We start from the raw sequence: 17,940 nt of genomic DNA on the forward strand, positions 1-17,940 counted from the left end.
CGGCCTGTGACTTCCGTTCATTTCAGAGTATTATTATAAAAATGAGCAACCATTATAACAAAGAACTTTTGAGTTTCTGACCCTGGGCTATGGTTGACTGATGTTGTTTAAACAGTAGAAACTGTAGAGTAAGGTGACCTCATCAAAGATATGTTTTAGAAAAAAAAAAACACCAATAGCCAATAATATGATTTTTTTACCTGAAGAGGCTTATGGGTGTACTGAGGGGCTGGTCCACTTTTGGTTCCTTAGGCTCCATTCACACTTGTGCAACTTGGCATAAAACTTTGGACATCAAAGTTGCATGAAGAGTCATTCCCCAATGTTTTCCAATAATACCATTCATATACAGTATGTACGACTTAAATTTGCAGCACCTTCAAAGTAGTTCATGCACTACTTTGGTGGGGCTTTCATACAACTTGAGGGCCATAGACTTCAATGTTAACCATCATGAAATTCATACCTGAATGTTATACAATGCAACAGTTGTACAACAGTTGTCCATTATCACTGGCCAAAGCCAAAGTAGTATCCTAGTTGCACCCATCCAAAGTTGCATAAAAGTTGCATTAAAGTTGCACCAAAGTTGCACTCCAAAGTCAGCGCAACTTTGGGGTCATACAAGTGAAGTTAAGAAGGATCTAGGCATTTTGGTAGATCATAAGTTTAATAATAGCATGCAATGCCAAGCTGCAGTTTCAAAAAGCAAGCAAAGTCCTTTCTTGCATTGAGAGGTATGGACTCCAGAGAGGGAGATATCATTTTGCCTCTGTACAAATCATTAGTAAGACCTCATCTGGAATATGCAGTTCTGTTTTGGGCACCAGTTCTCAAAAAGGATATTGGGGAACTGGAGAAAGTGCAGAAAAGGGCAACAAAACTGATAAGAGGAATAGAGGAGCTCAGCTATGAGGAAAGATTAGAGGAACTGAATCTATTCTCTCTTAAGAAGAGGAGATTAAGGGGGGATACGATCAACATGTACAAATACATAAGGGATCCATACAGTGAACTTGGTGTTGAGTTTATGCAATTTAAGGTCATCGCAGAGGACAAGGGGGCACTCTTTGTGTCTAGAGGAAAAGAGATTTCATCTCCAAATACGGAAAGGCTTCTTCACAGTAAGAGCTGTGAAAATGTGGAATAGACTCCCTCCAGAGCCGGTTCTAGCCAGCTCAGTAGATTGCTTTAAGAAAGGCCTGGATTCTTTCCTAAATGTACATAATATAACTGGGTACTAACATTTATAGGTAAAGTTGATCCAGGGAATATCCGATTGCCTTTCAGGAAGGGTTTTTTTTCCCCCTCCTGGAGCAAATTAGAGCATGCTTTATTGGGTTTTTTTGCCTTCCTCTTGATCAACTGTGGGTATAGAATTGTGTACATAGATAGGATTGTATCTTTTTTTTTCTTTTATTGGTTGAACTGGATGAACTTGTGTCTTTTTCCAACCTGACTAACTATGTGTCAATGGAGCCTTAAATGATTTTGAGACTTTGTTTAGCCCCCAACCCCTGGCTATGTCTGTATGGAATTCCTGATACCAAAAAGTATGAGCTCTGTCCCAACAGCTTTTTTCCCCAATTATGGAGTAACTTCTGTGCAACTCATGGTGACAGTCTCATTTTTGGAGCACACCTATGTTAGCTTCCCTTTGTCCCTTACACATGACGATCAATGGGGTAGTAATGGAAAATAGGCTCTTTTCTTTGCAAGGGAAGTTGCACTTTGCTAGGCTGTTCACATTGCAAGGGAAATATTCACAGAGCTTAGTGAATGAGGTGAAGCTCTGCTGACTTCCATCATCCAATCATGTGCAAGTTAAAATGCTGCTTTTTGTTTTCCTTGTATGTGATTGGGTATTATTTGCAAAATTAATTGTCACCCCATTCACTAAGCTCTGGGTCACATTCCCTTGCAAAGTGAACAACCTATTTGCATTAGGTAAATCAACCCTAATATGTGTTTATATAGTCTTTTTTGCAGTGTGTTTCATTAACCACTTCACCTCCGGAAGGTTTACCCCCTCCCCTTCCTGACCAGGCTATTTTTTACGATACGGCATTGCATTACCTTAACTGAGAATTGCGCGGGCGTGCCCAAATACCCAAATAAAATTGATGTCCTTTTTCCCACAAATAGAGCTTTCTTTTGGTGGTATTTGATCACCTCTGTGGTTTTTATTTTTTGTGCTATAAACAATGAACAACCCTCAATTAAAAAAAAAAAAAAAAAACTATAGTTTTTACTTTCTGCTCTAAAGCACATCCAATAAAATAAATGTAAAAAAATCGAATTTCTTCATTAGTTTAGGTCAATATGTATTCTGCTACATATTTTTGGTGAAACAAATCCCATTAAACGTATATTGATTGGTTTGCACAAAAGTTTTAGCATCTACAACTATGGGATATTTTTATTTATTTATTTATTAGTAATGGCAGCGATCGGGGACTTATAGTGGGAATGCGATATTGCAGTGGACAATCAGACACTAGCTGACACTTTTGACACTTTGATCTAATCAGTGACACTAAAACAGTGATCAGTGCTAAAAATATACATGGTCACTGTACTAATGACACTGGCTGGGAAGGGGTTAACACCAGGGGCAATCAAAGGGTTAACTGTATGCCTAGCTAATGTTTCAGTGTAGTGATGGAGGTGCTTTTACTAGTGGAAGGCATAGATCGGTGTTCATGCTTTTCAGAAACACAGGATCCATGCCTTCTGTACTGACAGAACGGCAATCTGCCTTGCTTACATAGGCAGATTGCCATTCTGTCAGTGTACCGAACGATCAGCAGGTGGCGGCGGATATTGGGTATCGGGACTTGCTTATCAGTTCCCAATGTGCAAAATCACAATGGGAGCCGTCAGCAGTGCACACTCGCGCCCGATTCCCAAAAGTGCATGCAGGTTCATGTGTATAGATAGATAGATAGATAGATAGATAGATAGATAGATAGATAGATAGATAGATAGATAGATAGATAGATAGACATACGTGATCCTGTGCAGCATGGCCGCCCTGTAGCAGTAAACTTGCTATGGGGTAGTCAGCAAGTGGTTAAAGCATATCTAAGCCAAAAAAAATTATTATTTCAGCTTTTAGGGAAGAGATGGATGCATCGTTTTTTTTTTCTTTATTTATTTTTACCTTGTAATGCAGCAAATAACACACATCCTGTCCCTTTATGTCTGCATTCACTTCTCAACTGTATGTAACTGCCTCCATTAAACTGCCTTTAAGCCCTCATTCAAATTGGAGCGACTTGTCAAGCGATTTGACAGGTTAAATCGCATGACAAGTCACACTATTGTTGGCAATGGCCATGTTCAAATCAGTGCAACACCAACTTTGCAATGCCGCATCAATTTGAAAAAGTAGTTCCTGCTTTACTTTTGGCGATTTCGGGTACGACTTGCATAGACATCTGTGCATGAAGCTGCACAGATGCCTTCAAAGTTGAACTTGAAGTCGCACTGACATGCGGCTTTGAAACCATGTGATTTCAGATGAAGTTGCATGATTTCAAAGCCGCATTCAATGTGAACGAGGTGTTAACTGCTTTAACCGCCTTTAAACTTAATTGCCTGTTCTTCTCCATTACATGTTGGGTTAATCAAACTAGTAGTTTACAATAGAAACTACTGTCTTTTCTTCTTACAGGAAGTACCAAAGATTTGTATTTCTGGCAAGGTCAACAGATATTTTCTCTTGCTAAAAATGTTCTTAGGGCTTATTCACGTGGGCAAAGAGGCTGATACAACATGGAAGAGCTGGTTGTTTGTTTTCCTACCAGCTTAGAGCTGTGTGCAGGCAGCCTGTGATAATCAATGGAGACACAATTGCTGTGCAGACCCACCCGCACATTAGAGTTTGACAAATATGTAGGGTTCGGTGCTAGAGTGACCACATGTCCTGGATTGCCCGGGACAGTCCCGTATTTTGCAGGTCTGTCCCAGGCACCTTCATTCAGGGACAATTCTGTGTCCCAAAAAACTGACACAGCCGATGCAGCTGTTCGCAATTCTGCATTGATGCAGAGAACGGCTGCATCGATTGCCAACGATGTCATCCCAGTGTGCTGCGCTCCTGCCACTCCTGGAGAAACAAAGCAAGAGGTGGATAAAGCCCCCTCCCCTTCCCAGTTGGGCACTTTCACAAAGGAGGAGCCGGGAGCGTTAGCCAGCCCTGTTTTTCCACCTCCCACCGCTGACGTCACCTCCAGCCCCTGGTGGTCGGCGTGTCTTACAGCCATGGGAGCCCTGAGCCTCCCAACTCTCGGATGGAATACTGGACTCTGCAGTACCCGGTCCTCCTCCTCAGTGTGTTATCAGGTACATTAACGCAGACCTTCAGTCATTTTTTCATCTATTAAATCTTCTTCCCTTGTTGTTTTAACTTTGGATAGTAAAACATTTTTTTTCTGCCAGTAAATGCCTTTTACAGCCCACTTCCTGTTTCTTGTCTGGTAAAAAGCCTAGGCTTATGACATCATGCACAGCTCTCTCTTTCACTCTCCTGAGAGTTTACCAGGAAGGGAGAGGGGATTAGTCATAAGAGGGCCAATGAGAGCTGCAGAGCTGGAGGTAAGCCTCTGTGTGTCTGTGCAAATCCAGGAAGTGAACAGGCAGCAGCTTCAGCTGTGAGGTTTTGAGAAAAATTCTGGACAGCCATCAAAAAATACATGCCACAGTAGAACGGACAGGAAATCTGACGCGTTTCACACTATCAAACAGTGCTTAGTCATAGCTAACAATCACAGAAATGAATATCGTATATATACTTTTGTCTTTCTACCATGTGATCAAATGAGTGAATAATTGAGTCCAATCAACAAACAAGCAAGTGCTGTGAACACAATCAAGGAGATGAATAACCTCTGTGATTGAATGAGGTGCTCAATAAATTTGTTTTAACTAGATAAGAAAATATAAGTGAGAAACTATATATATAAACATATATGTGCATATGTGAACATTTAACCCTGAATAAAGAGTAGATGTGAATAAAAATATGTGTTTTTATATATATAATGAGTGGTGTCACCTAATCAATACCTAACAAAACTTAAAGGGGTTGTAAAGGTAAAAATTTTTTCACCTTAATGCATTCTATGCATTAAGGTGAAAAAACTTCTGACAATACCGCCGCCCCCAGCCCCCCCGTTTTACTTACCTGACGCCTAGAAAGTCAGCTTCTCGTTCCCGACATCTATTCCTCCGCTCACCCTGGCCGCTGATTGGCTACAGTGGATGGATTGGAAGCAGCGCAGCCATTGGCTCGCGCTGCTGTCAATCACATCCAATGACTTGGCGCGCTGGGGGGCGGGGCCGAGTGATACAGTGAGCGGCTATAGCCGCCGGCTGTATCACGGGAGCGCGCCCGCAAGCACTAACCACCATGCGAGGGAGCTCGCATTAAGGTGGTTAATGCTTGCGGGGAGGAGCTGAAACAGCCGCCGAGGGACCCCAGAAGACCAGGTTCGGGGCCACTCTGTGCAGAACGAGCTGCACAGTGAAGGTAAGTATAACATGTTTGTTATTTTTTTTTTTTTAAATTTTTACCTTTACAACCCCTTTAATCTGTGCTAAGAAGGGAAAGAAAAAAAAAGGAATTTTTAAAGAGTTTTATTTTATGTATATACCTAATAGGGATGAGCCGAACACCCCCCGGTTCGGTTCGCACCAGAACCTGCGAACGGACCGAAAATTCGCACGAACGTTAGAACCCCATTGACGTCTATGGGACTCGAAAGTTCAAAATCAAAAGTGCTCATTTTAAAGGCTAATTTGCTTGGTATTGTCTTAAAAAGGGTTTGGGGACCCGGGTCCTGCCCCAGGGGACATGTATCAATGCAAAAAAAACTTTTAAAAAGAGCCGTTTTTTCGGGAGCAGTGATTTTAATGATGCTTAAAGTAAAAAAAAAAAAAAGTGAAATATTCCTTTAAATATCGTACCTGGGGGGTGTCTATAGTATGCCTGTAAAGTGGCGCGTGTTTCCCGTGCTTAGAACAGTCCCTGCACAAAATGTCATTTTTAAAGGGAAAAAAGTCATTTAAAACTGCTTGCGGCTTTAATGTAATGTTGGGTCCTGGCAATATGGATGAAAATCAGTGAGACAAACGGCATGGGTACCACCCAGTCCATTACCAGGCCCTTTGGGTCTTGTATGGATATTAAGGGGAACCCTGCACCCAAATTCAAAAAGGAAACAGCAGTATACAGGCTCTGTACTCTGAACAGCAGTATACAGGCGGTGCAAACAAGACAGGGACTGTAGGTTTGTTGTTAAGTAGAATCTGTTTGTAATTTTGCACTGGTACATTTTTAACGTGTTTAGCTCCAGCCAAAAAATCTATTTTAAGCTTTTTGGAAAACATAGGGAAGGGTTATCACCACTGTGACACTTGTTTTGCTGTCTGTGCTCCTCTTCAGAAGATTTCACCTGACTTTTTGTCCCAATGACAAATGTTTTTTGAAAATTTGGGGTTTTTTGTGAAACAGGGATTGGTGATAAAGCATCAGTGGAAAGGAGAAATGTTTTTCCCATATTAACTCTTACAGGAGAGAATTTCCCTTTCTAGGGGTAGATTTCATCTCACTTCCTGTTGTCTCCTTCCGTTTGCAAGTAGGAGTCGTTTGTAAGTTGGATGTTTGAAAGTAGGGGCCTGCCCTATATACTCAGCAGAAATTTGGGCCTTAGGTGTTGTTGTGGCCACAACACTGTAAGCCCTCACAGGGCCCTGCTGTGAAATATTAGATCAAGAATTGTAATTACATGCCCCTGTTGAACAGGGGCAGAAAAATTGGGCCTTTGGTGGTGGTGCTGATGCCACAACACTGTAAGTCCTCACTCGCTCTTGGTGGGCGCAGAAACGGGCCCTGCTGTGAAATATTAGATCAAGAATTGTAATTACATGCCCCTGTTGAACAGGGGCAGAAAAATTGGGCCTTAGGCACTGGTGCTGGTGCCACAACACTGCAACCCCTCACAGATACTCTAGTTGGAATGCAGGAACGAGCCCTGCTGCAAAGTATTGCATCAAAAATTGTAATTACACGCCCCTGTTAAACAGGGGCTGAAAAATTGGGCCTTAGGCACTGGTGGCGGTAAACACTGTGCAGAGCTCGCAAAAAAATAACTTGTAGCTTATTTAGCTGCCTGCAGTAGTGATAGGATCAGAAAAACACCACCAACCTTCTACAGGTAGCTTTAGCTGAACACTGTGCAGAGCTCGCACTACACTAACTTGTAGTTTTAGCTGAACACTGTGCAGAGCTCGCAAAAAACTAACTTGTAGCTTATTTAGCTGCCTGCGGTAGTGATAGGATCAGGAAAACACCACCAACCTTCTACAGGTAGCTTTAGGTGAACACTGTGCAGAGCTCGCAAAAAACTAACTGGTAGCTTATTTAGCTGCCTGCGGTAGTGATAGGATCAGGAAAACACCACCAACCTTCTACAGGTAGCTTTAGCTGAACACTGTGCAGAGGTCGCAAAAAACTAACTTGTAGTTTTAGTTGAACACTGTGAGGAGGACGCACTACACTAACTTCTAGCTTTAGCTGAACACTGTTCAGAGGACACACTACACTAACTTGTAGCTTTAGCTGAACACTGTGCAGAGGTCAAACTACACTAACTTGTAGTTTTAGCTGAACACTGTGAGAAGGACGCACTACACTAACTTGTAGCTTTAGCTGAACACTGTGAGGAGGACGCACTACACTAACTTGTAGCTTTAGCTGAACACTGTGCAGAGGTTGCACTATACTAACTTGTAGTTTTAGCTGAACACTGTGAGGAGGACGCACTACAATAACTTGTAGCTTTAGCTGAACACTGTGCAGAGGTCGCACTACACTAACTTGTAGTTTTAGCTGAACACTGTGCAGAGGTCGCACTACACTAACTTGTAGTTTCAGCTGAACACAGTTCAGAGAACGCACTACACTAACTTGTAGCTTTAGCTGAACACTGTGCAGAGGTCACACTTTCACTAACTTGTAGTTTTAGCTGAACACTGTTCAGAGGTCACACTACACTAACTTGTAGCTTTAGCTGAACACTGTGAGGAGGACGCACTACCCTAACTTGTAGCTTTAGCTGAACACTGTGAGGAGGACGCACTACCCTAACTTGTAGCTTTAGCTGAACACTGTGCAGAGGTCACACTAAACTAACTTGTAGCTTTAGCTGAACACTGTGAGGAGGACACACTACACTAACTTGTAGCTTTAGCTGAACACTGTGCAGAGGTCACACTAAACTAACTTGTAGCTTTAGCTGAACACTGTGAGGAGGACGCACTACACTAACTTGTAGTTTTAGCTAAACACTGTGCAGAGGTCACACTAAACTAACTTGTAGCTTTAACTGAACACTGTGAGGAGGACGCACTACACTAACTGTAAATAGTCTAGCTGCCTGACTGTGGTACTAATAGGATCAAAAGAACACCAACAATTTTCTTCAGGTAGCTGTAAATACTGTAACAACACAAGCCTGCCTGTCAGTAGGAAGATAACAGGAACAGATCTAGCTAAACTGAATACAGTGTATATATATACAACACCTGGGATGCATATATATACACAATACACTGTAAGTGCAGCTAACTCACTGACTGTCCTGCCTAATCTAGCTAACTCAAATGAAATGACACTGTCTCTCTCTCTCTCTCTAAGCACACCGGAACACACTACACAGGGCCGCCGTGCAGGCGGCTTTATATAGTGTGGAGCGTGTTCTAAACCCCCTGAGCCATAATTGGCCAAAGCCACCCTGGCTTTGGCCAATTACAGCTCTCTCTACTGACAGCGCTGTGATTGGCCAAGCATGCGGGTCATAGTGCATGCTTGGCCAATCATCAGCCAGCAATGCACTGCGATGCCGCAGTGAATTATGGGCCGTGACACGCCACACGAATTTGGCGCGAACAGCCCATATCGTTCGCAATTTGGTGAACGATCGAACAGCCGATGTTCGAGTCGAACATGGGTTCGACTCGAACACGAAGCTCATCCCTAATACCCAAGTATGAATACTATGAATCCCCATATATATATGCTGAATATAAATATTGTTCATATGAATGTTATATTTATATTTATTAAATATTTTTCAGCATATACTAAAAAGATACATGGAATATGTGCAAATATGTGCAAAATATGTAAAGAAAGGTATTAAATGTAAATAAAAAGGAAACAATAAAGAGTAAACAATGTAAAAATGAAATGAGCACTTGCATATAGTAAATACATGCTATGCACAGAACATCTCACTTAAACTCATATAAATCCTATCATTACTATAAATAAACACCTCTCATTTGCATAAATAATATGGTGCATATAACAATAAAGGTTTTCCTTGTGAGTGCATTGACAATGAAAAACAATATTAGAATGTACCCATAAACTAGTGACTCTAATGCAGCGTACCCACGGTCGGACTTTTTGACTGGACTTGTCCGACGGACGCCGACAGACCAAATCCGGCGAACAATCCGATCGTGTGTGGGCTTCACCGGACCTTCAGTGGACTTTTCCAGTCGCAAATCTGACGGACTTTAGATTTGGAACATGCTTCAAATCTTTACGTCGTAACTCCGCCGGACCCAGAAATCCCCTCGTCTGTATGCTAGTCCGACGGACAAAAACCGACGCTAGGGCAGCTATTGGCTACTGGCTATCAACTTCCTTATTTTAGTCCGGCGTACGTCATCACGTACGAATCCGTCAGACTTTGGTGTGATTGTGTGTAGGCAAGTCCGTTCGTTAAAAAGTCTGTTGGAAGTTCGTCAAAAGTCCATCGAAAGTCCGCTGGAAAGTCTGTCGGACCAGTCCGGTCGAAAAATCCGCCCGTGTGTACGCGGCCTTACAAGACAAAATTGTGTGTGTATATATATATATATATATATATATATATATATATATATATATATATATACATACACACACAAGAAATGGACTTCTCCTAGTATGAATGTTTGCAAACAAATGGGAGGCAAAATTAGTCTACTATTGCATGCAACCAACCATCTATTTATTATATGCAAGTGCTCATTTCATCTTTACATTATTTACTCTTTATCGTTTCCTTTTTATTTACATATAATACCTTTCTTTACATATTTGCACATATTCCATATATCTTTTTAGTATATGCAGAAAAATATTTAATAAATATAAATATAACATTAATATGAATAATATTTATATTCAGCATATATATGGGGATGCATAGTATTCATACTTAGGTGTATACATAAAATAAAACTCTTTTAAAATTCCTTTTTCCTGGTGCCTCCATGGCAGCATACATGTGATAGAGCTCTGCCTCTATTCTGCCTTCAGGACTAGTGAACAGCATAAATTAAAGGGCACAGCCCCTCCTCCAACATTCTCCTTTTTTTCCTCATACCTCTTGACTGGTGAAGAGTAGCAGTACGTCCATACCTCTGCAGTCAGCAGCATCCACTGGGTTCAGCCTCTCCCGTGCGCAGTCCCTGTTCTTGGGCCGCTATCAGCGCTGATAAGACTGGGAACCCCTTCTGTGGATCTTTTGGGGTCTTGCAGAGTTTCCTCACAGGAACACAGTCTGCTGAATTTTCCAGAGAAAACGAATGCTGGTGATGACGGCGGGAGGATCAGCTTCTCTTCCTTCTTGATCAGATCAGGTTAGGTTTTTCTTTGCTTCCATGACTGCAGTGTTTTTGAGCCCTGGTGGTTAAAGTATACAGGTTAACAAAAAAAAAAATTGTCCCCTTTAAGACATTTATTCCCGATCTGCGCATGTGCGGAACAGGCGTTTTCTTGCTATTTCCGATATTTTCTCTAGCTTTATGTTCTACCCTTCAGGGTTCTTACTCTCTTATCGTGGCCTTGGTTCCGTTTCTTTCCCTCTCCCCGATCCGCCGTGCTGGCGGGGAGAGACAGAGGGATTAGCAGAGCTGAGCGGCAGAGAGGAGGTGGTGACTTCCTCCCTATGTAGCATTGTATGCGGCGGCTCAGTGCGCCTGCGCGGCCGCTAGAAATACAACTGTATTTGCAATTGCCTCCTCCAATCGTTACTGCGCATGCGCGGGCGCACATGCATTAGACGGTGAGGCTTCGGCAGCCATCTTGGTGTAGGGAAAACTGCTTAGAAAGTGTATTTTTTGCCAGTAATAGGGTAGGTCCATTTGATTAAATTTCTCCTCCCCTTTTAGCTTTTAATTCTAGCTCCAAATTGGACTCAGGGCTGCTCTGCATATCAAGTGTGTGCCCTGCAGTCCAAATTACATCAGCATTACAGGTATGTGTTATACTTTTATCTCGCTCCTATTGCGGTGACTTCGTTTAAAATTGTTTTGCAAATAGACTATATATTTCTTTTTGTTTTCTTACTTCGCCTTCCTACAGCTGATCCTCCTGCCCGTAATTCACCATGAGCCATTCGTCGCAAAGCCAAGATCCTCTTGTATCCAATAGGTATTGGACCATCTATACGTGAGTATTTAAAAAAAAAAAAAGAGTGCGCCACTGACGAACAAACTTTGTTTGTTATAGCCCTGTTCCATCAAAGAGGTCCTAAAAATCCTCAAGGCGCCATGACAATGATGATAGTCCTGAGCGGAGGTCACGTTCTTCGCACCATAGGTCTTCTAGGAGATCAAGATCTCAAAGACATCATCATTCGCCTTCACCCCCACCGCGGGCGTCAAGGAAAAAGTGCTGGGCATGTGGCGCGGTTCCACTCCCTGATAAGCTCGTCTGCAGAGACTCAGGGACTACGCAGCCAACCGGGAATTAGAAGGCCAACAGGTGGTTGACTTACTTAAACAAACCATGAAAGACTCTCTTTCTAAACCCCACTTTCATGATCCACGCTCACCCGGTTTTACAAGCTGCACAAGTATATAAGTAGTAGGAGATCATAGAGGATGAGTGGAACAAAACTGATAAAAAGTTTTCTCTAGCCTGTTTATCCAAACTTTTTCCACTGGCAGATTCGGATACTCGGTCCTTAAGTTCAATGCCTGTGGTAAGGCGTCTGGCAAAGAATGTAACGTTGCCAATGGAGGATTCAACGTCATTCAAGGAGCCCCTAGATAGATGTATTGATCTAGACCTCAAAAGGAGCTATCTAGAGGCAGGGGCGGCTTGTAAACCAGCCATTGCGCTGACATCTGTTTCCAATGCCATCAGGTCCTGGACGGAAAATGTTGAGACAGCCCTGAAACAAGATGTTCCCAAAGATGACATAATCAAAGCTCTGGAGGAGCTTAAGTTGGCGGCGGATTTCATAAGAGAAGCTGCGATTGACACAATCCGTTGTTCGGCCAATTCAATGCTGCACTTGGTTATGTCAAAACGGGCCTTATCCCCTTTGATGGAAAATCTTTGTTTGGCGAGAAACTCGACAAAGCAATCTCAGAGCAATCTGGCTTACTTCCTCAGGACAGGAAGGTCCGGAGAACAAAGGCCTATTTATCGCAATTCCGGCAATCAAATTCTAGAGACTTCAGGCAGTCCCGCCCCTTTAAGGACAACAAGAAATCGTAAAGAGGCACCCAGACTTCTTTTTTGGGAGCCAGAAAGAACAAGTCCCTCTCCGCTCCCCAGGAGGGGACAAAGTCTTTTTGACACCAAAGGGGCGGAGACGCCCCCAGTGGGAGCCCGGTTAACACATTTCTTCCCCATCTGGGCCTCCCAGTGTCAGGACCCATGGATCCTATCAACGATCCGTTACGGTCACTTCTGGACTTTCTCTCAGCAGCCTCCTCACACATCTTTCAAAGAAACACAGTTACCGACCTCTCCACAGAAAGCACTGGCCCTAAACCAATTTATGGAGTCTCTGCAGCGTCAAGGGGCAGCAGTACCTGTTCCCCCATCGGAGCGATTTACAGGTTTTTATTCCACCCTTTTCCTGGTGCAGAAAAAAACAGGCGACTGGAGACCTGTAATAAATCTGAAAAAGATAAATCGATACAACCATCTCGAAAGCTTCAAGATGGAGTCGCTCCAAACGATTATCCAAACCATACAACTAGGAGATTGGTCAATATCGATAGACCTGCAGGATGCTTACCTCCATGTCCCTATTCTACCATCCTTCCAAAAATATTTAAGGTTCGCAGTGGGTCATGTCCACCTGCAATTTCAGGCTCTGCCCTTCGGGCTGTGCACCCCCCCCCCGGGTGTTCACAAAAGTGTTGATATCTGTCTTGGCCCCTCTGAGAGAGAGGGGATAAGGATTTATCACTATCTGGACGATATCCTCTTGTTGTCAAACAACCCGAGCCAGCTTATAGCCCACAGAGAGATTCTTCTTCAGTCGTTGTCGGGGTTGGCGTGGTTGGTGAATCATCGAAAGAGCCAATTAGTTCCAATACAACAGATGATCTACCTAGGAGCAATGTTTGATACGCACCTAGGCAGAGTCTCTTTACCCCAAACAAAGATGGAGAGCATCATTCAGAAGATGTCCAAGACCATATAGAGGTCCCATTTATCAGCCTCACAGTATCTGAGCCTTATTGGCACCATGTCCTCGTGCATACCTCTAGTTCCATGGTCTCACTGGCACCTGAGACACTTCCAGATGGGATTTTTAACACAATGGAGACGGCAACATCTTTCCCAGACAATCCGTTTAACAACGCTAATGAGCAGGAGTCTGCACTGGTGGACGAATCCAGAGAATCTCTCCCGGTCCCATCATTTGGGTTCCCACTCATGGACCACCAATTTCTTCAGATGCTTGTGGCCAGGGGTGGGGTGCCCATTGCAGAGAATTACGGATTCAGGGAAGATGGTCCTTTCCCACCAGAGAGATAGTGTCCAATATCCTAGAAATGAGGGCAGCATTTCTAGCCTTAACTTCTTTTGCATCTCAGGTCAGGGGCCAGAGAGTACTTCTGCGTTTGGACAACAAGGCTGCAGTCTTGTACCTTCAGAACCAAGGGGGCACCCACAGCAAGACACTTCTGAGGGAAGTGGAACCTGTAATGCTCTGGGCAGAGAGGGACCTGGTAGAGCTCAGGGCAATATATCTCCCAGGCACGATGAACACGAAGGCAGATGTCTTATCGAGGAGGTTTGGGGACAACAACGAGTGGTCTCTCCATCCCCATGTGTTCAACCAAATCTCCAATCTGTGGCAGACCCCACAGGTGGATCTCTTTGCTACGCAGGAGAATTCCAAACTCAGGTGATTCTTCTCTCGCCTCCCACATCCACAAGCGGAGGGAGGAGATGCGCTATCTTGTCCTTGGACCTTCAAGACAGCCTTTTCTCCTCGCCCACTCATATCGCAGTTCCTCCTCAGACTCCTGAGGGAACCAGTCCAAGTGCTAGCAGTGCTACCCTATTGGCCGAAGAGACCTTGGTTTCCAATAGCCATGCACCTCAGTGTGGATCCTCCGATCAGAATTCTCCCCTTCCTGCAGTTGTTGACCCAGGGCAGGATGGCCCATCCAAACCCACAGAAGCTGAATCTTCATGTATGGATGTTGAAAGGAGGAGGTTTGAATCGTTATGCCCCGTACACACGGTCGGATTTTCCGACGGAAAATGTGTGATAGGACCCTGTTGTCGGAAATTCCGATTGTGTGTAGGCTCCATCACACTTTTTCCATCGGATTTTCCGACACACAAAGTTTGAGAGCAGGCTATAAAATTTTCCGACAACAAAATCCGTTGTCGGAAATTCCGATCGTGTGTACACAAATCCGACGGACAAAGTACCACGCATGCTCAGAATAAATAAAGAGATGAAAGCTATTGGCCACTGCCCTGTTTATAGTCCCGACGTACGTGTTTTAGGTCACCGCGTTCAGAATGATCGGATTTGTGTGACCGTGTGTATACAAGACAAGTCTGAGCCAACATCCGTCGGAAAAAATCCTAGGATTTTGTTGTCGGAATGTCCGAACAAAGTCCGACCGTGTGTATGGGGCATTAGGTTGTTCCCAAGATGTCATATCCACCCTGTTAAAAGCCAGAAAACCTACAACCAACGCAATCTATGCGAGGATTTGAGACAAGATCTTATCCTACGCCACAGGAAAAGGGTTTGATCCTATCTCTCCTTCCAGTTTTCTGCAAACTGGTCTCAATTTGGGGCTCAGCCAGAGTTCCCTTAAGGAACAAGTTTCCGCAATTTCTGCAGCAACTAATACCAGGTAGTCACATTCCTCAGGGGAGTATTGAAGATGCGTCCTCCATCCAGACGTTTCTTTCCAAAGTGGGATCTTCCTCTAATATTGGAAGTCCTATCCACTCATCCGTTTGTGCTGGTTGAAGAGGTCTCAATTTGGAACTTAACTTTAAAAACAACTTTTCTCTTGGCGATTACATCTGGCAGGAGGATTTCGGAACCCCACGCCCTGGGCGTGGGGGGATGAACATATATCCTTTTTCCCAGATAGGGTAGAACTTCGCCCTCTCCGAGGGTTTACGCCTAAGGTCACCTCAACGGCAAACCTGTCAGAACCATGGGCATTACCAGTTTTCATGGACTCAGAATCAAACTCCTGTCATGAGTTAGACATATCCAAAGTCCTCAGGGCCTACTTGGAAGCTGGCAAGTTTCAGGATCTCTAAAAGATTATTCATAATCCCATGGGGCAAGAATAGAAGAAAGGAAGCTTCTACCAGAACCTTGGCATCCTGGGTTGTCAAGCTAATTCAGAAAGCATACAGGGTGAAGAACTTGGAACCTCCGGCTCAGGTGAATGCTCATTCAACAAGAGCGGTATCAGCTGCTTGGGCAGTCAAGGGCAAATGTTTCTTTGGAAACAGTATGCAGGGCCGCCACTTGGTCTTCTCGACACACGTTCCTTAAACATTATCGTGTTGATCCCGGAGCTCTTACGACTGTAGAGTTCGGGAGAAGAGCACTTCGTGCTGCTATGTCTGTATCTGATTACATTTTTTCCGTTAAAGCATTAAACCCACCCATGTGAGCTAGTTATTTATCGCATGTATGCTGCCGTGGAGGCACCAGGAAAACGGAAAATTGTATCATACTTATCGTAATTTTCCTTTCCTGGTGCCAATCCATGGCAGCATACGCTCCCACCCTCGGTATTCTATATTACAAAGAATGTTGGGGGAGGGACTATGCCCTTTAATTTATGCTATTCACTAGTCCTGAAGGCAGAGTAGAGGCGGAGCTCTATCACATGTATGCTGCCATTGCCACCAGGAAAGGAAAATTATGGGAAGTAAGATACAATTTTCCGTTTTTTTTTTTTTCTTTCCCTTCTTAGCACAGATTCACTTTTATTGGGTATTAATTAAGTGACACCACTCATTATATATACCGTATTTATCGGCGTATAACATGCACTTTTTTCCCCTTAAAATCAGGGGAGAATAGTGGGTGCATGTTATACGCCAATCCCCGCCGATCTCCCCCCCCCCCCCCTCTGATTGTGAGCGGAGCGAGCGCCGGCCGCCAATATACATACATAGCCGAGTGTTCTCGGCTAGGCTCGGCTAGTTCCACTCACAGTCAAGCCCAGTCCCACCCTATGATGGACATAACACAGGGACTGGGCGTGACTGTGAGTGGAGCTAGCCGAACCTAGCTGAGTACACTCAGCTATGTATGTATATGGGCTCCGCTCACAGTCATGCCCAGTCCCGCCATTGGACCTATGTTATGTCCATCATAGGGCGGGACTGGGTGGGACTACGAGAGGAGCCGAGAAGAGCCGAGAGGAGCCAAGGACCAGCTCTGTGTATCTCGGCGCCATTTTCAATACTGCAGTGACACTAACGTGTCACTGCAGTTTAACTGCAGCCTGGGCAAGGCTGCAAATGTCACTGACAAGGCTGCAGATGGACACTGACAAGGCTGCAGATGGACAATGATAAGGCTGCAAGGCTGCAAATGACACTGGCAAGGCTGCAAATGACACTGGCAAGGCTGCAAGGCTGCAAATGACACTGACAAGGCTACAAATGACACTGACAAGGCTGCAAATTACACTGGACAAGCATGCAGATGGACGCTGTGCAAGGCTGCAGATGGGTACTGATAAGGCTGCATTGATGGGCATTTAAAGTTTTTTTCCTTAAAATTCCCTCCTAAACTTGGGGTGCGTGTTATACGCCGGTGCGTGTTATACGCCGATAAATACGGTATATATAAAAACACATATTTTTATTCACAACTACTCTTTATTCAGGGTTAAATGTTCACATATGCACATATATGTTTATATATATATATATATATATATATATATATATATATAGTTTCTCACTTATATTTTCTTATCTAGTTAAAGCAAATTTATTGAGCACCTCATTCAATCACAGAGGTTATTCATCTCCTTGATTGTGTTCACAGCACTTGCTTGTTTGTTGATTGGACTCAATTATTCACTCATTTGATCACATGGTTGAAAGACAAAAGTATATATATGATATTCATTTCTGTGATTGTTAGCTATGATTAAGCACTGTTTGATAGTGTGAAACGCGTCAGCTCTTCTGTCCGTTCTGCTGTGGCATGTATTTTTTTATTCCTTTTAAAGAATAAAGGCTAATTTTTGGAGTGTGGCTGTCCAGAATTTTTCTCAAAACCTCATTGCTATATGCATTGCTAGCACCTGTGGCTTCCAAACTAGAGGAGAGGTTCATTCCAATCTGACCTGCCTGGAGCGGTGACATCCCTTTCTCTGTTGTCTCTGGATTTAGCAGCTTCAGCTGCCCACAGTTAAAATGGTTGCAGCCAGACTTAGTGGAGGGAGATTTCTGCAGCATATTTGGCAAGTACAGAATCACAGTATATATAAAATAATATGCAAAGTGGTTGGAGGGAAGCTTCAGAATGGCAAAGATGTTTTTATTACAAATTATGTGAGCAGACTACAGTTCCTATTTAAGTACTAGTAGTTCCCTATGGCTGAATTTAGTTTTCT

The 17,940-nt window shown here is 43.6% G+C and overlaps 1 protein-coding gene across 1 annotated transcript in view; it reads left to right on the plus strand.

The window, feature by feature from the left end:
• Positions 1–17,940, plus strand: part of RET (ret proto-oncogene) — a 155,968-nt gene that overhangs the window by 85,583 nt on the left and 52,445 nt on the right. The gene's annotated exons all lie outside the window — the stretch shown is intronic.

Source organism: Aquarana catesbeiana, linkage group LG08 (assembly GCF_042186555.1).
Source record: "Aquarana catesbeiana isolate 2022-GZ linkage group LG08, ASM4218655v1, whole genome shotgun sequence".
Classification (NCBI taxonomy): Eukaryota; Metazoa; Chordata; class Amphibia; order Anura; family Ranidae; genus Aquarana; species Aquarana catesbeiana.